Raw genomic sequence first — 21,247 nt, 5'->3', positions numbered from 1 at the left:
TTGTGCCGTGGTTTTGTTTATAAATTGTATATTTTGTAAATAGTATTAAATCTGTAGGGGTGGACTGCCATTTTCTTTTGATTGTTTTCTCTTGTTTTCACATTAGGGAGTTAGGGTTAGCGACTATCTTTTGGTTTTTTTTATTTCTATCAGGCTAGCTAGCACTTTCTGTGGGAAATGGCTTATTTTGTTTATTATGTTGGCCTTGGTTCGCCCTGAGTTGTAGTGTCATGTTTTGTTTGACACTTTCTTTCGTTTAAAATAAATATCATTCTGTTGGAACATCTCAATCCTGGATTTTGGTTTGAGGATCGGAGAGGGAACATGCAAATTTATCTTTGTATGTTTCACCCTGACCCCCTATACAGGGGCGTAACAGACCAGTACAGTTATAGTACTTTGTACTTTGCCACATTTATCTTCTTCTTAGCAAGTGTCATGCATTCTGCTTCTCTAGCGTTTTTAAGAGCTGTTGATGATGTCAAATGCATGTTACGGCCACACCGCTCTCTAAGCGCCCGATCTCGTCCGATCTCGGCAGCCAAATAGGGCCGGGCCTGGTTAGTACTTGGTAGGAAGACCGCCTGGGAATACCAGGTGCTGTAAGCTTTTTTGCTTGGGTTTACGGGCAGCTCAAGCTGGTGTTACTGCCTATTTATTCATAGAAATTGTTCTATATTTTCATCAAATTTTGTTCTTTCATTGCTGTTTTGCTACTTTATTGGTTTGTCAACCATCGTGCTTCATTACTAGTAGACCATGTTACGGTCCTGGCCATATGTGTTGTTTTTATTTTCTTGTTCTTATAGGTGCCCTGCCTGATTGGCCGGATTTGGGGGAAGTACAGGAAGCTGATTGGTCCATCCTACACTTCCTGGAGTTTTAAAAGTACGGTTCCCAACAGCTAGCGAGGCTCTTTCTGGCAGCAGCACCTGTTTGCTGTTCTTGGTTTCCAAATCTTATTTAGCATTTTTGAATCGTTAGGTTTTGTGCCGTGGTTTTGTTTATAAATTGTATATTTTGTAAATAGTATTAAATCTGTAGGGGTGAACTGCCATTTTCTTTGGACTGTTTTCACATTAGGGAGTTAGGGTTAGCGACTGTCTTTTGGTTTGTTTCTTTCTATCAGGCTAGCTAGCACTTTCTGTGGGAAATTGCTTATTTTGTTTATTATGTTGGCCTTGGTTCGCCCTGAGTTGTAGTGTCATGTTTTGTTTGACACTTTCTTTCGTTTAAAATAAATATCATTCTGTTGGAACATCTCGATCCTGGATTTTGGTTTGGGGATCGGAGAGGGAACATGCTAATTTATCTTTGTATGTTGCACCCTGACCCCCTAGAAAGGGGCGTAACAGACCAGTACAGTTATAGTACTTTGTACTTTGCCACATTTATCTTCTTCTTAGCAAGTGTCATGCATTCTGCTTCTCTAGCGTTTTTAAGAGCTGTTATGATATCAAATGCATGTTACGGCCACACCGCTCTCTAAGCGCCCGATCTCGTCCGATCTCGGCAGCCAAATAGGGCCGGGCCTGGTTAGTACTTGGTAGGAAGACCGCCTGGGAATACCAGGTGCTGTAAGCTTTTTTGCTTGGGTTTACGGGCAGCTCAAGCTGGTGTTACTGCCTATTTATTCATAGAAATTGTTCTATATTTTCATCAAATTTTGTTCTTTCATTGCTGTTTTGCTACTTTATTGGTTTGTCAACCATCGTGCTTCATTACTAGTAGACCATGTTACGGTCCTGGCCATATGTGTTGTTTTTATTTTCTTGTTCTTATAGGTGCCGTGCCTGATTGGCCGGATTTGGGGGAAGCACAGGAAGCTGATTGGTCCATCCTACACTTCCTGGAGTTTTAAATGTACGGTTCCCAACAGCTAGCGAGGCTCTTTCTGGCAGCAGCACCTGTTTGCTGTTCTTGGTTTCCAAATCTTTTTTAGCATTTTTGAATTGTTAGGTTTTGTGCCGTGGTTTTGTTTATAAATTGTATATTTTGTAAATAGTATTAAATCTGTAGGGGTGGACTGCCATTTTCTTTTGATTGTTTTCTCTTGTTTTCACATTAGGGAGTTAGGGTTAGCGACTATCTTTTGGTTTGTTTATTTCTATCAGGCTAGCTAGCACTTTCTGTGGGAAATGGCTTATTTTGTTTATTATGTTGGCCTTGGTTCGCCCTGAGTTGTAGTGTCATGTTTTGTTTGACACTTTCTTTCGTTTAAAATAAATATCATTCTGTTGGAACATCTCAATCCTGGATTTTGGTTTGAGGATCGGAGAAGGAACATACAAATTTATCTTTGTATGTTTCACCCTGACCCCCTAGACAGGGGCGTAACAGACCAGTACAGTTATAGTACTTTGTACTTTGCCACATTTATCTTCTTCTTAGCAAGTGTCATGCATTCTGCTTCTCTAGCGTTTTTAAGAGCTGTTGATGATGTCAAATGCATGTTACGGCCACACCGCTCTCTAAGCGCCCGATCTCGTCCGATCTCGGCAGCCAAATAGGGCCGGGCCTGGTTAGTACTTGGTAGGAAGACCGCCTGGGAATACCAGGTGCTGTAAGCTTTTTTGCTTGGGTTTACGGGCAGCTCAAGCTGGTGTTACTGCCTATTTATTCATAGAAATTGTTCTATATTTTCATCAAATTTTGTTCTTTCATTGCTGTTTTGCTACTTTATTGGTTTGTCAACCATCGTGCTTCATTACTAGTAGACCATGTTACGGTCATGGCCATATGTGTTGTTTTTATTTTCTTGTTCTTATAGGTGCCCTGCCTGATTGGCCGGATTTGGGGGAAGTACAGGAAGCTGATTGGTCCATCCTACACTTCCTGGAGTTTTAAAAGTACGGTTCCCAACAGCTAGCGAGGCTCTTTCTGGCAGCAGCACCTGTTTGCTGTTCTTAGTTTCCAAATCTTATTTAGCATTTTTGAATTGTTAGGTTTTGTGCCGTGGTTTTGTTTATAAATTGTATATTTTGTAAATAGTATTAAATCTGTAGGGGTGGACTGCCATTTTCTTTGGACTGTTTTCACATTAGGGAGTTAGGGTTAGCGACTATCTTTTGGTTTGTTTATTTCTATCAGGCTAGCTAGCACTTTCTGTGGGAAATGGCTTATTTTGTTTATTATGTTGGCCTTGGTTCGCCCTGAGTTGTAGTGTCATGTTTTGTTTGACACTTTCTTTCGTTTAAAATAAATATCATTCTGTTGGAACATCTCGATTCTGGATTTTGGTTTGGGGATCGGAGAGGGAACATGCTAATTTATCTTTGTATGTTGCACCCTGACCCCCTAGACAGGGGCGTAACAGACCAGTACAGTTATAGTACTTTGTACTTTGCCACATTTATCTTCTTCTTAGCAAGTGTCATGCATTCTGCTTCTCCAGCGTTTTTAAGAGCTGTTGATGATGTCAAATGCAGCTTACGGCCACACCGCTCTCTGAGCGCCCGATCTCGTCCGATCTCGGCAGCCAAATAGGGCTGGGCCTGGTTAGTACTTGGTAGGAAGACCGCCTGGGAATACCAGGTGCTGTAAGCTTTTTTGCTTGGGTTTACGGGCAGCACAAGCTGGTGTTACTGCCTATTTATTCATAGAAATTGTTCTATATTTTCATCAAATTTTGTTCTTTCATTGCTGTTTTGCTACTTTATTGGTTTGTCAACCATCGTGCTTCATTACTAGTAGACCATGTTACGGTCCTGGCCATATGTGTTGTTTTTATTTTCTTGTTCTTATAGGTGCCCTGCCTGATTGGCCGGATTTGGGGGAAGTACAGGAAGCTGATTGGTCCATCCTACACTTCCTGGAGTTTTAAAAGTACGGTTCCCAACAGCTAGCGAGGCTCTTTCTGGCAGCAGCACCTGTTTGCTGTTCTTGGTTTCCAAACCTTATTTAGCATTTTTGAATTGTTAGGTTTTGTGCCGTGGTTTTGTTTATAAATTGTATATTTTGTAAATAGTATTAAATCTGTAGGGGTGAACTGCCATTTTCTTTGGACTGTTTTCACATTAGGGAGTTAGGGTTAGCGACTGTCTTTTGGTTTGTTTCTTTCTATCAGGCTAGCTAGCACTTTCTGTGGGAAATGGCTTATTTTGTTTATTATGTTGGCCTTGGTTCGCCCTGAGTTGTAGTGTCATGTTTTGTTTGACACTTTCTTTCGTTTAAAATAAATATCATTCTGTTGGAACATCTCGATCCTGGATTTTGGTTTGGGGATCGGAGAGGGAACATGCTAATTTATCTTTGTATGTTGCACCCTGACCCCCTAGACAGAGGCGTAACAGACCAGTACAGTTATAGTACTTTGTACTTTGCCACATTTATCTTCTTCTTAGCAAGGGTCATGCATTCTGCTTCTCCAGCGTTTTTGAGAGCTGTTGATGATGTCAAATGCAGCTTACGGCCACACTGCTCTCTAAGCGCCCGATCCCGTCCGATCTCGGCAGCCAAATAGGGCCGGGCCTTGTTAGTACTTGGTAGGAAGACCGCCTGGGAATACCACGTGCTGTAAGCTTCTTTGCTTGGGTTTACGGGCAGCACAAGCTGGTGTTACTGCCTATTTATTCATAGAAATTGTTCTATATTTTCATCAAATTTTGTTCTTTCATTGCTGTTTTGCTACTTTATTGGTTTGTCAACCATCTTGCTTCATTACTAGTAGACCATGTTACGGTCCTGGCCATATGTGTTGTTTTTATTTTGTTGTTCTTATAGGTGCCCTGCCTGATTGGCCGGATTTGGGGGAAGTACAGGAAGCTGATTGGTCCATCCTACACTTCCTGGAGTTTTAAATGTACGGTTCCCAACAGCTAGCGAGGCTCTTTCTGGCAGCAGCACCTGTTTGCTGTTCTTGGTTTCCAAATCTTATTTAGCATTTTTGAATTGTTAGGTTTTGTGCCGTGGTTTTGTTTATAAATTGTATATTTTGTAAATAGTATTAAATCTGTAGGGGTGGACTGCCATTTTTCTTTTGATTGTTTTCTCTTGTTTTCACATTAGAGAGTACAAAGTGTCGCCCTGAGTTGTAGTGTCATGTTTTGTTTGACACTATCTTTCGTTTAAAATAAATATCATTCTGTTGGAACATGTCGATCCTGGATTTTGGTTTGGGGATCGGAGAGGGAACATGCTAATTTATCTTTGTATGTTGCACCCTGACCCCCTAGACAGGGGCGTAACAGACCAGTACAGTTATAGTACTTTGTACTTTGCCACATTTATCTTCTTCTTAGCAAGTGTCATGCATTCTGCTTCTCCAGCGTTTTTAAGAGCTGTTGATGATGTCAAATGCAGCTTATGGCCACACCGCTCTCTAAGCGCCCGATCTCGTCCGATCTCGGCAGCCAAATAGAGCCGGGCCTGGTTAGTACTTGGTAGGAAGACCGCCTGGGAATACCAGGTGCTGTAAGCTTTTTTGCTTGGGTTTACGGGCAGCACAAGCTGGTGTTACTGCCTATTTATTCGTAGAAATTGTTCTATATTTTCATCAAATTTTGTTCTTTCATTGCTGTTTTGCTACTTTATTGGTTTGCCAACCATCGTGCTTCATTACTAGTAGACCATGTTACGGTCCTGGCCATATGTGTTGTTTTTATTTTCTTGTTCTTATAGGTGCCCTGCCTGATTGGCCGGATTGGGGGGAAGTACAGGAAGCTGATTGGTCCATCCTACACTTCCTGGAGTTTTAAAAGTACGGTTCCCAACAGCTAGCGAGGCTCTTTCTGGCATCAGCACCTGTTTGCTGTTCTTGGTTTCCAAACCTTATTTAGCATTTTTGAATTGTTAGGTTTTGTGCCGTGGTTTTGTTTATAAATTGTATATTTTGTAAATAGTATTAAATCTGTAGGGGTGAACTGCCATTTTCTTTGGACTGTTTTCACATTAGGGAGTTAGGGTTAGCGACTGTCTTTTGGTTTGTTTATTTCTATCAGGCTAGCTAGCACTTTCTGTGGGAAATGGCTTATTTTGTTTATTATGTTGGCCTTGGTTCGCCCTGAGTTGTAGTGTCATGTTTTGTTTGACACTTTCTTTCGTTTAAAATAAATATCATTCTGTTGGAACATCTCGATCCTGTATTTTGGTTTGGGGATCGGAGAGGGAACATGCTAATTTATCTTTGTATGTGGCACCCTGACCCCCTAGACAGGGGCGTAACAGACCAGTACAGTTATAGTACTTTGTACTTTGCCACATTTATCTTCTTCTTAGCAAGTGTCATGCATTCTGCTTCTCCAGCGTTTTTAAGAGCTGTTGATGATGTCAAATGCAGCTTACGGCCACACTGCTCTCTAAGCGCCCGATCTCGTCCGATCTCGGCAGCCAAATAGAGCCGGGCCTGGTTAGTACTTGGTAGGAAGACCGCCTGGGAATACCAGGTGCTGTAAGCTTTTTTGCTTGGGTTTACGGGCAGCACAAGCTGGTGTTACTGCCTATTTATTCATAGAAATTGTTCTATATTTTCATCAAATTTTGTTCTTTCATTGCTGTTTTGCTACTTTATTGGTTTGTCAACCATCGTGCTTCATTACTAATAGACCATGTTACGGTCCTGGCCATATGTGTTGTTTTTATTTTCTTGTTCTTATAGGTGCCCTGCCTGATTGGCCGGATTGGGGGGCAGTACTGGAAGCTGAGTGGTCCATCCTACACTTCCTGGAGTTTTAAAAGTACGGTTCCCAACAGCTAGCGAGGCTCTTTCTGGCATCAGCACCTGTTTGCTGTTCTTTGTTTCCAAACCTTATTTAGTATTTCTGAATTGTTAGGTTTTGTGCCGTGGTTTTGTTTATAAATTGTATATTTTGTAAATAGTATTAAATCTGTAGGGGTGAACTACCATTTTCTTTGGACTGTTTTCACATTAGGGAGTTAGGGTTAGCGACTATCTTTTGGTTTGTTTATTTCTATCAGGCTAGCTAGCACTTTCTGTGGGAAATGGCTTATTTTGTTTATTATGTTGGCCTTGGTTCGCCCTGAGTTGTAGTGTCATGTTTTGTTTGACACTTTCTTTCGTTTAAAATAAATATCATTCTGTTGGAACATCTCGATCCTGGATTTTGGTTTGGGGATCGGAGAGGGAACATGCTAATTTATCTTTGTATGTGGCACCCTGACCCCCTAGACAGGGGCGTAACAGACCAGTACAGTTATAGTACTTTGTACTTTGCCACATTTATCTTCTTCTTAGCAAGTGTCATGCATTCTGCTTCTCCAGCGTTTTTAAGAGCTGTTGATGATGTCAAATGCAGCTTACGGCCACACTGCTCTCTAAGCGCCCGATCTCGTCAGATCTCGGCAGCCAAATAGAGCCGGGCCTGGTTAGTACTTGGTAGGAAGACCGCCTGGGAATACCAGGTGCTGTAAGCTTTTTTGCTTGGGTTTACGGGCAGCACAAGCTGGTGTTACTGCCTATTTATTCATAGAAATTGTTCTATATTTTCATCAAATTTTGTTCTTTCATTGCTGTTTTGCTACTTTATTGGTTTGTCAACCATCGTGCTTCATTACTAATAGACCATGTTACGGTCCTGGCCATATGTGTTGTTTTTATTTTCTTGTTCTTATAGGTGCCCTGCCTGATTGGCCGGATTGGGGGGCAGTACTGGAAGCTGAGTGGTCCATCCTACACTTCCTGGAGTTTTAAAAGTACGGTTCCCAACAGCTAGCGAGGCTCTTTCTGGCATCAGCACCTGTTTGCTGTTCTTTGTTTCCAAACCTTATTTAGTATTTCTGAATTGTTAGGTTTTGTGCCGTGGTTTTGTTTATAAATTGTATATTTTGTAAATAGTATTAAATCTGTAGGGGTGAACTGCCATTTTCTTTGGACTGTTTTCACATTAGGGAGTTAGGGTTAGCGACTGTCTTTTGGTTTGTTTATTTCTATCAGGCTAGCTAGCACTTTCTGTGGGAAATGGCTTATTTTGTTTATTATGTTGGCCTTGGTTCGCCCTGAGTTGTAGTGTCATGTTTTGTTTGACACTTTCTTTCGTTTAAAATAAATATCATTCTGTTGGAACATCTCGATCCTGGATTTTGGTTTGGGGATCGGAGAGGGAACATGCTAATTTATCTTTGTATGTTGCACCCTGACCCCCTAGACAGGGGCGTAACAGACCAGTACAGTTATAGTGCTTTGTACTTTGCCACATTTATCTTCTTCTTAGCAAGTGTCATGCATTCTGCTTCTCCAGCGTTTTTGAGAGCTGTTGATGATGTCAAATGCAGCTTATGGCCACACTGCTCTCTAAGCGCCCGATCCCGTCCGATCTCGGCAGCCAAATAGGGCCGGGCCTTGTTAGTACTTGGTAGGAAGACCGCCTGGGAATACCAGGTGCTGTAAGCTTCTTTGCTTGGGTTTACGGGCAGCACAAGCTGGTGTTACTGCCTATTTATTCATAGAAATTGTTCTATATTTTCATCAAATTTTGTTCTTTCATTGCTGTTTTGCTACTTTATTGGTTTGTCAACCATCGTGCTTCATTACTAGTAGACCATGTTACGGTCCTGGCCATATGTGTTGTTTTTATTTTCTTGTTCTTATAGGTGCCGTGCCTGATTGGCCGGATTTGGGGGAAGTACAGGAAGCTGATTGGTCCATCCTACACTTCCTGGAGTTTTAAATGTACGGTTCCCAACAGCTAGCGAGGCTCTTTCTGGCAGCAGCACCTGTTTGCTGTTCTTGGTTTCCAAATCTTATTTAGCATTTTTGAATTGTTAGGTTTTGTGCCGTGGTTTTGTTTATAAATTGTATATTTTGTAAATAGTATTAAATCTGTAGGGGTGGACTGCCATTTTCTTTTGATTGTTTTCTCTTGTTTTCACATTAGGGAGTTAGGGTTAGCGACTATCTTTTGGTTTGTTTATTTCTATCAGGCTAGCTAGCACTTTCTGTGGGAAATGGCTTATTTTGTTTATTATGTTGGCCTTGGTTCGCCCTGAGTTGTAGTGTCATGTTTTGTTTGACACTTTCTTTCGTTTAAAATAAATATCATTCTGTTGGAACATCTCAATCCTGGATTTTGGTTTGGGGATCGGAGAGGGAACATGCAAATTTATCTTTGTATGTTTCACCCTGACCCCCTAGACAGGGGCGTAACAGACCAGTACAGTTATAGTACTTTGTACTTTGCCACATTTATCTTCTTCTTAGCAAGTGTCATGCATTCTGCTTCTCTAGCGTTTTTAAGAGCTGTTGATGATGTCAAATGCATGTTACGGCCACACCGCTCTCTAAGCGCCCGATCTCGTCCGATCTCGGCAGCCAAATAGGGCCGGGCCTGGTTAGTACTTGGTAGGAAGACCGCCTGGGAATACTAGGTGCTGTAAGCTTTTTTGCTTGGGTTTACGGGCAGCTCAAGCTGGTGTTACTGCCTATTTATTCATAGAAATTGTTCTATATTTTCATCAAATTTTGTTCTTTCATTGCTGTTTTGCTACTTTATTGGTTTGCCAACCATCGTACTTCATTACTAGTAGACCATGTTACGGTCCTGGCCATATGTGTTGTTTTTATTTTCTTGTTCTTATAGGTGCCCTGCCTGATTGGCCGGATTGGGGGGCAGTACAGGAAGATGATTGGTCCATCCTACACTTCCTGGAGTTTTAAAAGTACGGTTCCCAACAGCTAGCGAGGCTCTTTCTGGCATCAGCACCTGTTTGCTGTTCTTGGTTTCCAAACCTTATTTAGCATTTTTGAATTGTTAGGTTTTGTGCCGTGGTTTTGTTTATAAATTGTATATTTTGTAAATAGTATTAAATCTGTAGGGGTGAACTGCCATTTTCTTTGGACTGTTTTCACATTAGGGAGTTAGGGTTAGCGACTGTCTTTTGGTTTGTTTATTTCTATCAGGCTAGCTAGCACTTTCTGTGGGAAATGGCTTATTTTGTTTATTATGTTGGCCTTGGTTCGCCCTGAGTTGTAGTGTCATGTTTTGTTTGACACTTTCTTTCGTTTAAAATAAATATCATTCTGTTGGAACATCTCGATCCTGGATTTTGGTTTGGGGATCGGAGAGGGAACATGCTAATTTATCTTTGTATGTTGCACCCTGACCCCCTAGAAAGGGGCGTAACAGACCAGTACAGTTATAGTACTTTGTACTTTGCCACATTTATCTTCTTCTTAGCAAGTGTCATGCATTCTGCTTCTCCAGCGTTTTTAAGAGCTGTTGATGATATCAAATGCATGTTACGGCCACACCGCTCTCTAAGCGCCCGATCTCGTCCGATCTCGGCAGCCAAATAGGGCCGGGCCTGGTTAGTACTTGGTAGGAAGACCGCCTGGGAATACCAGGTGCTGTAAGCTTTTTTGCTTGGGTTTACGGGCAGCTCAAGCTGGTGTTACTGCCTATTTATTCATAGAAATTGTTCTATATTTTCATCAAATTTTGTTCTTTCATTGCTGTTTTGCTACTTTATTGGTTTGTCAACCATCGTGCTTCATTACTAGTAGACCATGTTACGGTCCTGGCCATATGTGTTGTTTTTATTTTCTTGTTCTTATAGGTGCCCTGCCTGATTGGCCGGATTTGGGGGAAGTACAGGATGCTGATTGGTCCATCCTACACTTCCTGGAGTTTTAAATGTACGGTTCCCAACAGCTAGCGAGGCTCTTTCTGGCAGCAGCACCTGTTTGCTGTTATTGGTTTCCAAATCTTATTTAGCATTTTTGAATTGTTAGGTTTTGTGCCGTGGTTTTGTTTATAAATTGTATATTTTGTAAATAGTATTAAATCTGTAGGGGTGAACTGCCATTTTCTTTGGACTGTTTTCACATTAGGGAGTTAGGGTTAGCGACTGTCTTTTGGTTTGTTTTTTTCTATCAGGCTAGCTAGCACTTTCTGTGGGAAATGGCTTATTTTGTTTATTATGTTGGCCTTGGTTCGCCCTGAGTTGTAGTGTCATGTTTTGTTTGACACTTTCTTTCGTTTAAAATAAATATCATTCTGTTGGAACATCTCGATCCTGGATTTTGGTTTGGGGATCGGAGAGGGAACATGCTAATTTATCTTTGTATGTTGCACCCTGACCCCCTAGAAAGGGGCGTAACAGACCAGTACAGTTATAGTAGTTTGTACTTTGCCACATTTATCTTCTTCTTAGCAAGTGTCATGCATTCTGCTTCTCCAGCGTTTTTAAGAGCTGTTGATGATATCAAATGCAGCTTACGGCCACACCGCTCTCTAAGCGCCCGATCTCGTCCGATCTCGGCAGCCAAATAGAGCCGGGCCTGGTTAGTACTTGGTAGGAAGACCGCCTGGGAATACCAGGTGCTGTAAGCTTTTTTGCTTGGGTTTACGGGCAGCACAAGCTGGTGTTACTGCCTATTTATTCATAGAAATTGTTCTATATTTTCATCAAATTTTGTTCTTTCATTGCTGTTTTGCTACTTTATTGGTTTGCCAACCATCGTGCTTCATTACTAGTAGACCATGTTACGGTCCTGGCCATATGTGTTGTTTTTATTTTCTTGTTCTTATAGGTGCCCTGCCTGATTGGCTGGATTGGGGGGCAGTACAGGAAGCTGATTGGTCCATCCTACACTTCCTGGAGTTTTAAAAGTATGGTTCCCAACAGCTAGCGAGGCTCTTTCTGGCATCAGCACCTGTTTGCTGTTCTTGGTTTCCAAACCTTATTTAGCATTTTTGAATTGTTAGGTTTTGTGCCGTGGTTTTGTTTATAAATTGTATATTTTGTAAATAGTATTAAATCTGTAGGGGTGGACTGCCATTTTTCTTTTGATTGTTTTCTCTTGTTTTCACATTAGGGAGTTAGGGTTAGCGACTGTCTTTTGGTTTGTTTCTTTCTATCAGGCTAGCTAGCACTTTCTGTGGGAAATGGCTTATTTTGTTTATTATGTTGGCCTTGGTTCGCCCTGAGTTGTAGTATCATGTTTTGTTTGACACTTTCTTTCGTTTAAAATAAATATCATTCTGTTGGAACATCTCAATCCTGGATTTTGGTTTGAGGATCGGAGAGGGAACATGCAAATTTATCTTTGTATGTTTCACCCTGACCCCCTAGACAGGGGCGTAACAGACCAGTACAGTTATAGTACTTTGTACTTTGCCACATTTATCTTCTTCTTAGCAAGTGTCATGCATTCTGCTTCTCTAGCGTTTTTAAGAGCTGTTGATGATGTCAAATGCATGTTACGGCCACACCGCTCTCTAAGCGCCCGATCTCGTCCGATCTCGGCAGCCAAATAGGGCCGGGCCTGGTTAGTACTTGGTAGGAAGACCGCCTGGGAATACCAGGTGCTGTAAGCTTTTTTGCTTGGGTTTACGGGCAGCTCAAGCTGGTGTTACTGCCTATTTATTCATAGAAATTGTTCTATATTTTCATCAAATTTTGTTCTTTCATTGCTGTTTTGCTACTTTATTGGTTTGTCAACCATCGTGCTTCATTACTAGTAGACCATGTTACGGTCCTGGCCATATGTGTTGTTTTTATTTTCTTGTTCTTATAGGTGCCCTGCCTGATTGGCCGGATTTGGGGGAAGTACAGGAAGCTGATTGGTCCATCCTACACTTCCTGGAGTTTTAAAAGTACGGTTCCCAACAGCTAGCGAGGCTCTTTCTGGCATCAGCACCTGTTTGCTGTTCTTGGTTTCCAAATCTTATTTAGCATTTTTTTTTTTTTTTGTGCCGTGGTTTTGTTTATAAATTGTATATTTTGTAAATAGTATTAAATCTGTAGGGGTGAACTGCCATTTTCTTTGGACTGTTTTCACATTAGGGAGTTAGGGTTAGCGACTGTCTTTTGGTTTGTTTATTTCTATCAGGCTAGCTAGCACTTTCTGTGGGAAATGGCTTATTTTGTTTATTATGTTGGCCTTGGTTCGCCCTGAGTTGTAGTGTCATGTTTTGTTTGACACTTTCTTTCGTTTAAAATAAATATCATTCTGTTGGAACATCTCGATCCTGGATTTTGGTTTGGGGATCGGAGAGGGAACATGCTAATTTATCTTTGTATGTTGCACCCTGACCCCCTAGAAAGGGGCGTAACAGACCAGTACAGTTATAGTACTTTGTACTTTGACACATTTATCTTCTTCTTAGCAAGTGTCATGCATTCTGCTTCTCCAGCGTTTTTAAGAGCTGTTGATGATATCAAATGCATGTTACGGCCACACCGCTCTCTAAGCGCCCGATCTCGTCCGATCTCGGCAGCCAAATAGGGCCGGGCCTGGTTAGTACTTGGTAGGAAGACCGCCTGGGAATACCAGGTGCTGTAAGCTTTTTTGCTTGGGTTTACGGGCAGCTCAAGCTGGTGTTACTGCCTATTTATTCATAGAAATTGTTCTATATTTTCATCAAATTTTGTTCTTTCATTGCTGTTTTGCTACTTTATTGGTTTGTCAACCATCGTGCTTCATTACTAGTAGACCATGTTACGGTCCTGGCCATATGTGTTGTTTTTATTTTCTTGTTCTTATAGGTGCCCTGCCTGATTGGCCGGATTTGGGGGAAGTACAGGATGCTGATTGGTCCATCCTACACTTCCTGGAGTTTTAAATGTACGGTTCCCAACAGCTAGCGAGGCTCTTTCTGGCAGCAGCACCTGTTTGCTGTTCTTGGTTTCCAAATCTTATTTAGCATTTTTGAATTGTTAGGTTTTGTGCCGTGGTTTTGTTTATAAATTGTATATTTTGTAAATAGTATTAAATCTGTAGGGGTGAACTGCCATTTTCTTTGGACTGTTTTCACATTAGGGAGTTAGGGTTAGCGACTGTCTTTTGGTTTGTTTTTTTCTATCAGGCTAGCTAGCACTTTCTGTGGGAAATGGCTTATTTTGTTTATTATGTTGGCCTTGGTTCGCCCTGAGTTGTAGTGTCATGTTTTGTTTGACACTTTCTTTCGTTTAAAATAAATATCATTCTGTTGGAACATCTCGATCCTGGATTTTGGTTTGGGGATCGGAGAGGGAACATGCTAATTTATCTTTGTATGTTGCACCCTGACCCCCTAGAAAGGGGCGTAACAGACCAGTACAGTTATAGTAGTTTGTACTTTGCCACATTTATCTTCTTCTTAGCAAGTGTCATGCATTCTGCTTCTCCAGCGTTTTTAAGAGCTGTTGATGATATCAAATGCAGCTTACGGCCACACCGCTCTCTAAGCGCCCGATCTCGTCCGATCTCGGCAGCCAAATAGAGCCGGGCCTGGTTAGTACTTGGTAGGAAGACCGCCTGGGAATACCAGGTGCTGTAAGCTTTTTTGCTTGGGTTTACGGGCAGCACAAGCTGGTGTTACTGCCTATTTATTCATAGAAATTGTTCTATATTTTCATCAAATTTTGTTCTTTCATTGCTGTTTTGCTACTTTATTGGTTTGCCAACCATCGTGCTTCATTACTAGTAGACCATGTTACGGTCCTGGCCATATGTGTTGTTTTTATTTTCTTGTTCTTATAGGTGCCCTGCCTGATTGGCTGGATTGGGGGGCAGTACAGGAAGCTGATTGGTCCATCCTACACTTCCTGGAGTTTTAAAAGTATGGTTCCCAACAGCTAGCGAGGCTCTTTCTGGCATCAGCACCTGTTTGCTGTTCTTGGTTTCCAAACCTTATTTAGCATTTTTGAATTGTTAGGTTTTGTGCCGTGGTTTTGTTTATAAATTGTATATTTTGTAAATAGTATTAAATCTGTAGGGGTGGACTGCCATTTTTCTTTTGATTGTTTTCTCTTGTTTTCACATTAGGGAGTTAGGGTTAGCGACTGTCTTTTGGTTTGTTTCTTTCTATCAGGCTAGCTAGCACTTTCTGTGGGAAATGGCTTATTTTGTTTATTATGTTGGCCTTGGTTCGCCCTGAGTTGTAGTGTCATGTTTTGTTTGACACTTTCTTTCGTTTAAAATAAATATCATTCTGTTGGAACATCTCAATCCTGGATTTTGGTTTGGGGATCGGAGAGGGAACATGCAAATTTATCTTTGTATGTTTCACCCTGACCCCCTAGACAGGGGCGTAACAGACCAGTACAGTTATAGTACTTTGTACTTTGCCACATTTATCTTCTTCTTAGCAAGTGTCATGCATTCTGCTTCTCTAGCGTTTTTAAGAGCTGTTGATGATGTCAAATGCATGTTACGGCCACACCGCTCTCTAAGCGCCCGATCTCGTCCGATCTCCGCAGCCAAATAGGGCCGGGCCTGGTTAGTACTTGGTAGGAAGACCGCCTGGGAATACCAGGTGCTGTAAGCTTTTTTGCTTGGGTTTACGGGCAGCTCAAGCTGGTGTTACTGCCTATTTATTCATAGAAATTGTTCTATATTTTCATCAAATTTTGTTCTTTCATTGCTGTTTTGCTACTTTATTGGTTTGTCAACCATCGTGCTTCATTACTAGTAGACCATGTTACGGTCCTGGCCATATGTGTTGTTTTTATTTTCTTGTTCTTATAGGTGCCCTGCCTGATTGGCCGGATTTGGGGGAAGTACAGGAAGCTGATTGGTCCATCCTACACTTCCTGGAGTTTTAAAAGTACGGTTCCCAACAGCTAGCGAGGCTCTTTCTGGCAGCAGCAACTGTTTGCTGTTCTTGGTTTCCAAATCTTATTTAGCATTTTTGAATTGTTAGGTTTTGTGCCGTGGTTTTGTTTATAAATTGTATATTTTGTAAATAGTATTAAATCTGTAGGGGTGAACTGCCATTTTCTTTGAACTGTTTTCACATTAGGGAGTTAGGGTTAGCGACTGTCTTTTGGTTTGTTTCTTTCTATCAGGCTAGCTAGCACTTTCTGTGGGAAATTGCTTATTTTGTTTATTATGTTGGCCTTGGTTCGCCCTGAGTTGTAGTGTCATGTTTTGTTTGACACTTTCTTTCGTTTAAAATAAATATCATTCTGTTGGAACATCTCGATCCTGGATTTTGGTTTGGGGATCGGAGAGGGAACATGCTAATTTATCTTTGTATGTTGCACCCTGACCCCCTAGACAGGGGCGTAACAGACCAGTACAGTTATAGTACTTTGTACTTTGCCACATTTATCTTCTTCTTAGCAAGTGTCATGCATTCTGCTTCTCCAGCGTTTTTAAGAGCTGTTGATGATATCAAATGCAGCTTACGGCCACACCGCTCTCTAAACGCCCGATCTCGTCCGATCTCGGCAGCCAAATAGAGCCGGGCCTGGTTAGTACTTGGTAGGAAGACCGCCTGGGAATACCAGGTGCTGTAAGCTTTTTTGCTTGGGTTTACGGGCAGCACAAGCTGGTGTTACTGCCTATTTATTCATAGAAATTGTTCTATATTTTCATCAAATTTTGTTCTTTCATTGCTGTTTTGCTACTTTATTGGTTTGCCGACCATCGTGCTTCATTACTAGTAGACCATGTTACGGTCCTGGCCATATGTGTTGTTTTTATTTTCTTGTTCTTATAGGTGCCCTGCCTGATTGGCCGGATTGGGGGGCAGTACAGGAAGCTGATTGGTCCATCCTACACTTCCTGGAGTTTTAAAAGTACGGTTCCCAACAGCTAGCGAGGCTCTTTCTGGCATCAGAACCTGTTTGCTGTTCTTGGTTTCCAAACCTTATTTAGCATTTTTGAATTGTTAGGTTTTGTGCCGTGGTTTTGTTTATAAATTGTATATTTTGTAAATAGTATTAAATCTGTAGGGGTGGACTGCCATTTTTCTTTTGATTGTTTTCTCTTGTTTTCACATTAGGGAGTTAGGGTTAGCGACTGTCTTTTGGTTTGTTTCTTTCTATCAGGCTAGCTAGCACTTTCTGTGGGAAATGGCTTATTTTGTTTATTATGTTGGCCTTGGTTCGCCCTGAGTTGTAGTGTCATGTTTTGTTTGACACTTTCTTTCGTTTAAAATAAATATCATTCTGTTGGAACATCTCAATCCTGGATTTTGGTTTGGGGATCGGAGAGGGAACATGCAAATTTATCTTTGTATGTTTCACCCTGATCCCCTAGACAGGGGCGTAACAGACCAGTACAGTTATAGTACTTTGTACTTTGCCACATTTATCTTCTTCTTAGCAAGTGTCATGCATTCTGCTTCTCTAGCGTTTTTAAGAGCTGTTGATGATGTCAAATGCAGCTTACGGCCACACCGCTCTCTAAGTGCCCGATCTCGTCCGATCTCGGCAGCCAAATAGAGCCGGGCCTGGTTAGTACTTGGTAGGAAGACCGCCTGGGAATACCAGGTGCTGTAAGCTTTTTTGCTTGGGTTTACGGGCAGCACAAGCTGGTGTTACTGCCTATTTATTCGTAGAAATTGTTCTATATTTTCATCAAATTTTGTTCTTTCATTGCTGTTTTGCTACTTTATTGGTTTGTCAACCATCGTGCTTCATTACTAGTAGACCATGTTACGGTCCTGGCCATATGTGTTGTTTTTATTTTCTTGTTCTTATAGGTGCCCTGCCTGATTGGCCGGATTTGGGGGAAGTACAGGAAGCTGATTGGTCCATCCTACACTTCCTGGAGTTTTAAAAGTACGGTTCCCAACAGCTAGCGAGGCTCTTTCTGGCATCAGCACCTGTTTGCTGTTCTTGGTTTCCAAATCTTATTTAGCATTTTTGAATCGTTAGGTTTTGTGCCGTGGTTTTGTTTATAAATTGTATATTTTGTAAATAGTATTAAATCTGTAGGGGTGAACTACCATTTTCTTTGGACTGTTTTCACATTAGGGAGTTAGGGTTAGCGACTGTCTTTTGGTTTGTTTATTTCTATCAGGCTAGCTAGCACTTTCTGTGGGAAATGGCTTATTTTGTTTATTATGTTGGCCTTGGTTCGCCCTGAGTTGTAGTGTCATGTTTTGTTTGACACTTTCTTTCGTTTAAAATAAATATCATTCTGTTGGAACATCTCGATCCTGGATTTTGGTTTGGGGATCGGAGAGGGAACATGCTAATTTATCTTTGTATGTTGCACCCTGACCCCCTAGACAGGGGCGTAACAGACCAGTACAGTTATAGTACTTTGTACTTTGCCACATTTATCTTCTTCTTAGCAAGTGTCATGCATTCTGCTTCTCCAGCGTTTTTAAGAGCTGTTGATGATGTCAAATGCAGCTTATGGCCACACCGCTCTCTAAGCGCCCGATCTCGTCAGATCTCGGCAGCCAAATAGAGCCGGGCCTGGTTAGTACTTGGTAGGAAGACCGCCTGGGAATACCAGGTGCTGTAAGCTTTTTTGCTTGGGTTTACGGGCAGCACAAGCTGGTGTTACTGCCTATTTATTCATAGAAATTGTTCTATATTTTCATCAAATTTTGTTCTTTCATTGCTGTTTTGCTACTTTATTGGTTTGTCAACCATCGTGCTTCATTACTAGTAGACCATGTTACGGTCCTGGCCATATGTGTTGTTTTTATTTTGTTGTTCTTATAGGTGCCCTGCCTGATTGGCCGGATTGGGGGGCAGTACAGGAAGCTGATTGGTCCATCCTACACTTCCTGGAGTTTTAAAAGTACGGTTCCCAACAGCTAGCGAGGCTCTTTCTGGCAGCAGCACCTGTTTGCTGGTCTTGGTTTCCAAACTTTATTTAGCATTTTTGAATTGTTAGGTTTTGTGCCGTGGTTTTGTTTATAAATTGTATATTTTGTAAATAGTATTAAATCTGTAGGGGTGAACTGCCATTTTCTTTGGATTGTTTTCACATTTGGGAGTTAGGGTTAGCGACTGTCTTTTGGTTTGTTTATTTCTATCAGGCTAGCTAGCACTTTCTGTGGGAAATGGCTTATTTTGTTTATTATGTTGGCCTTGGTTCGCCCTGAGTTGTAGTGTCATGTTTTGTTTGACACTTTCTTTCGTTTAAAATGAATATCATTCTGTTGGAACATCTCGATCCTGGATTTTGGTTTGGGGATCGGAGAGGGAACATGCTAATTTATCTTTGTATGTTGCACCCTGACCCCCTGGACAGGGGCGTAACAGACCAGTACAGTTATAGTACTTTGTACTTTGCCACATTTATCTTCTTCTTAGCAAGTGTCATGCATTCTGCTTCTCCAGCGTTTTTAAGAGCTGTTGATGATGTCAAATGTAGCTTACGGCCACACCGCTCTCTAAGCGCCCGATCTCGTCCGATCTCGGCAGCCAAATAGAGCCGGGCCTGGTTAGTACTTGGTAGGAAGACCGCCTGGGAATACCAGGTGCTGTAAGCTTTTTTGCTTGGGTTTACGGGCAGCACAAGCTGGTGTTACTGCCTATTTATTCATAGAAATTGTTCTATATTTTCATCAAATTTTGTTCTTTCATTGCTGTTTTGCTACTTTATTGGTTTGCCAACCATCGTGCTTCATTACTAGTAGACCATGTTACGGTCCTGGCCATATGTGTTGTTTTTATTTTCTTGTTCTTATAGGTGCCCTGCCTGATTGGCTGGATTGGGGGGCAGTACAGGAAACTGATTGGTCCATCCTACACTTCCTGGAGTTTTAAAAGTACGGTTCCCAACAGCTAGCGAGGCTCTTTCTGGCATCAGCACCTGTTTGCTGTTCTTGGTTTCCAAACCTTATTTAGCATTTTTGAATTGTTAGGTTTTGTGCCGTGGTTTTGTTTATAAATTGTATATTTTGTAAATAGTATTAAATCTGTAGGGGTGAACTGCCATTTTCTTTGGACTGTTTTCACATTAGGGAGTTAGGGTTAGCGACTGTCTTTTGGTTTGTTTATTTCTATCAGGCTAGCTAGCACTTTCTGTGGGAAATGGCTTATTTTGTTTATTATGTTGGCCTTGGTTCGCCCTGAGTTGTAGTGTCATGTTTTGTTTGACACTTTCTTTCGTTTAAAATAAATATCTTTCTGTTGGAACATCTCGATCCTGGATTTTGGTTTGGGGATCGGAGAGGGAACATGCTAATTTATCTTTGTATGTTGCACCCTGAGCCCCTAGACAGGGGCGTAACAGACCAGTACAGTTATAGTACTTTGTACTTTGCCACATTTATCTTCTTCTTAGCAAGTGTCATGCATTCTGCTTCTCCAGCGTTTTTAAGAGCTGTTGATGATGTCAAATGCAGCTTACGGCCACACCGCTCTCTAAGCGCCCGATCTCGTCCGATCTCGGCAGCCAAATAGAGCCGGGCCTGGTTAGTACTTGGTAGGAAGACCGCCTGGGAATACCAGGTGCTGTAAGCTTTTTTGCTTGGGTTTACGGGCAGCACAAGCTGGTGTTATTGCCTATTTTTTCATAGAAATTGTTCTATATTTTCATAAAATTTTGTTCTTTTATTGCTGTTTTGCTACTTTATTGGTTTGTCAACCATCGTGCTTCTTTACTACTAGACCAGTACCGTTTTAGTACTTTGCCACATTTATATTCTTCTTAGCGAGTGTCATGCATTCTGCTTCTCCAGCGTTTTAAAGAGCTGTTGATGATATCAAATGCAGCTTACGGCCACACCGCTCTCTAAGCGCCCGATCTCGGCAGCCAAATAGAGCCGGGCCTGGTTAGTACTTGGTAGGAAGACCGCCTGGGAATACCAGGTGCTGTAAGCTTTTTTGCTTGGGTTTACGGGCAGCACAAGCTGGTGTTACTGCCTATTTATTCATAGAAATTGTTCTATATTTTCATCAAATTTTGTTCTTTCATTGCTGTTTTGCTACTTTATTGGTTTGCCAACCATCGTGCTTCATTACTAGTAGACCATGTTACGGTCCTGGCCATATGTGTTGTTTTTATTTTCTTGTTCTTATAGGTGCCCTGCCTGATTGGCCGGATTTGGGGGCAGTACAGGAAGCTGATTGGTCCATCCTACACTTCCTGGAGTTTTAAAAGTACGGTTCCCAACAGCTAGCGAGGCTCTTTCTGGCATCAGCACCTGTTTGCTGTTCTTGGTTTCCAAACCTTATTTAGCATTTTTGAATTGTTAGGTTTTGTGCCGTGGTTTTGTTTATAAATTGTATATTTTGTAAATAGTATTAAATCTGTAGGGGTGGACTGCCATTTTCTTTTGATTGTTTTCTCTTGTTTTCACATTAGGGAGTTAGGGTTAGCGACTGTCTTTTGGTTTGTTTATTTCTATCAGGCTAGCTAGCACTTTCTGTGGGAAATGGCTTATTTTGTTTATTATGTTGGCCTTGGTTCGCCCTGAGTTGTAGTGTCATGTTTTATTTGACACTTTCTTTTGTTTAAAATAAATATCATTCTGTTGGAACATCTCGATCCTGGATTTTGGTTTGGGGATCGGAGAGGGAACATTCTAATTTATCTTTGTATGTTGCACCCTGAGCCCCTAGACAGGGGCGTAACAGACCAGTACAGTTATAGTACTTTGTACTTTGCCAC

The 21,247-nt window shown here is 41.5% G+C and overlaps 22 pseudogenes; all 22 read left to right on the top strand.

Moving 5' to 3' along the window:
* The first annotated feature begins 490 nt into the window (after positions 1-490).
* Positions 491-609, top strand: LOC137122530 (5S ribosomal RNA; annotated as a pseudogene).
* An 856-nt stretch (positions 610-1,465) lies between these two features.
* Positions 1,466-1,584, top strand: LOC137122528 (5S ribosomal RNA; annotated as a pseudogene).
* Positions 1,585-2,451: 867 nt separating this feature from the next.
* Positions 2,452-2,570, top strand: LOC137122527 (5S ribosomal RNA; annotated as a pseudogene).
* An 857-nt stretch (positions 2,571-3,427) lies between these two features.
* On the top strand, positions 3,428-3,546 carry LOC137122518 (5S ribosomal RNA; annotated as a pseudogene).
* Positions 3,547-4,403: 857 nt separating this feature from the next.
* Positions 4,404-4,522, top strand: LOC137122548 (5S ribosomal RNA; annotated as a pseudogene).
* A 778-nt stretch (positions 4,523-5,300) lies between these two features.
* Positions 5,301-5,419, top strand: LOC137122511 (5S ribosomal RNA; annotated as a pseudogene).
* Positions 5,420-6,276: 857 nt separating this feature from the next.
* On the top strand, positions 6,277-6,395 carry LOC137122519 (5S ribosomal RNA; annotated as a pseudogene).
* An 857-nt stretch (positions 6,396-7,252) lies between these two features.
* LOC137122520 (5S ribosomal RNA) lies at positions 7,253-7,371 on the top strand (annotated as a pseudogene).
* An 857-nt stretch (positions 7,372-8,228) lies between these two features.
* On the top strand, positions 8,229-8,347 carry LOC137122542 (5S ribosomal RNA; annotated as a pseudogene).
* Positions 8,348-9,214: 867 nt separating this feature from the next.
* LOC137122544 (5S ribosomal RNA) lies at positions 9,215-9,333 on the top strand (annotated as a pseudogene).
* An 857-nt stretch (positions 9,334-10,190) lies between these two features.
* LOC137122526 (5S ribosomal RNA) lies at positions 10,191-10,309 on the top strand (annotated as a pseudogene).
* An 857-nt stretch (positions 10,310-11,166) lies between these two features.
* LOC137122541 (5S ribosomal RNA) lies at positions 11,167-11,285 on the top strand (annotated as a pseudogene).
* An 868-nt stretch (positions 11,286-12,153) lies between these two features.
* On the top strand, positions 12,154-12,272 carry LOC137122525 (5S ribosomal RNA; annotated as a pseudogene).
* An 852-nt stretch (positions 12,273-13,124) lies between these two features.
* On the top strand, positions 13,125-13,243 carry LOC137122523 (5S ribosomal RNA; annotated as a pseudogene).
* An 857-nt stretch (positions 13,244-14,100) lies between these two features.
* Positions 14,101-14,219, top strand: LOC137122529 (5S ribosomal RNA; annotated as a pseudogene).
* Positions 14,220-15,087: 868 nt separating this feature from the next.
* LOC137122546 (5S ribosomal RNA) lies at positions 15,088-15,206 on the top strand (annotated as a pseudogene).
* An 857-nt stretch (positions 15,207-16,063) lies between these two features.
* LOC137122509 (5S ribosomal RNA) lies at positions 16,064-16,182 on the top strand (annotated as a pseudogene).
* An 868-nt stretch (positions 16,183-17,050) lies between these two features.
* LOC137122515 (5S ribosomal RNA) lies at positions 17,051-17,169 on the top strand (annotated as a pseudogene).
* Positions 17,170-18,026: 857 nt separating this feature from the next.
* On the top strand, positions 18,027-18,145 carry LOC137122513 (5S ribosomal RNA; annotated as a pseudogene).
* Positions 18,146-19,002: 857 nt separating this feature from the next.
* LOC137122517 (5S ribosomal RNA) lies at positions 19,003-19,121 on the top strand (annotated as a pseudogene).
* Positions 19,122-19,978: 857 nt separating this feature from the next.
* Positions 19,979-20,097, top strand: LOC137122505 (5S ribosomal RNA; annotated as a pseudogene).
* Positions 20,098-20,348: 251 nt separating this feature from the next.
* Positions 20,349-20,457, top strand: LOC137122551 (5S ribosomal RNA; annotated as a pseudogene).
* The last annotated feature ends 790 nt before the right edge of the window (positions 20,458-21,247 follow it).

The sequence above is a fragment of the Channa argus genome, unplaced genomic scaffold (genome assembly GCF_033026475.1).
Source record: "Channa argus isolate prfri unplaced genomic scaffold, Channa argus male v1.0 Contig165, whole genome shotgun sequence".
Lineage (NCBI taxonomy): Eukaryota > Metazoa > Chordata > Actinopteri > Anabantiformes > Channidae > Channa > Channa argus.
Note: the sequence above shows the minus strand (reverse complement) of the source record. Positions and strands in the feature narration are given on the sequence as shown.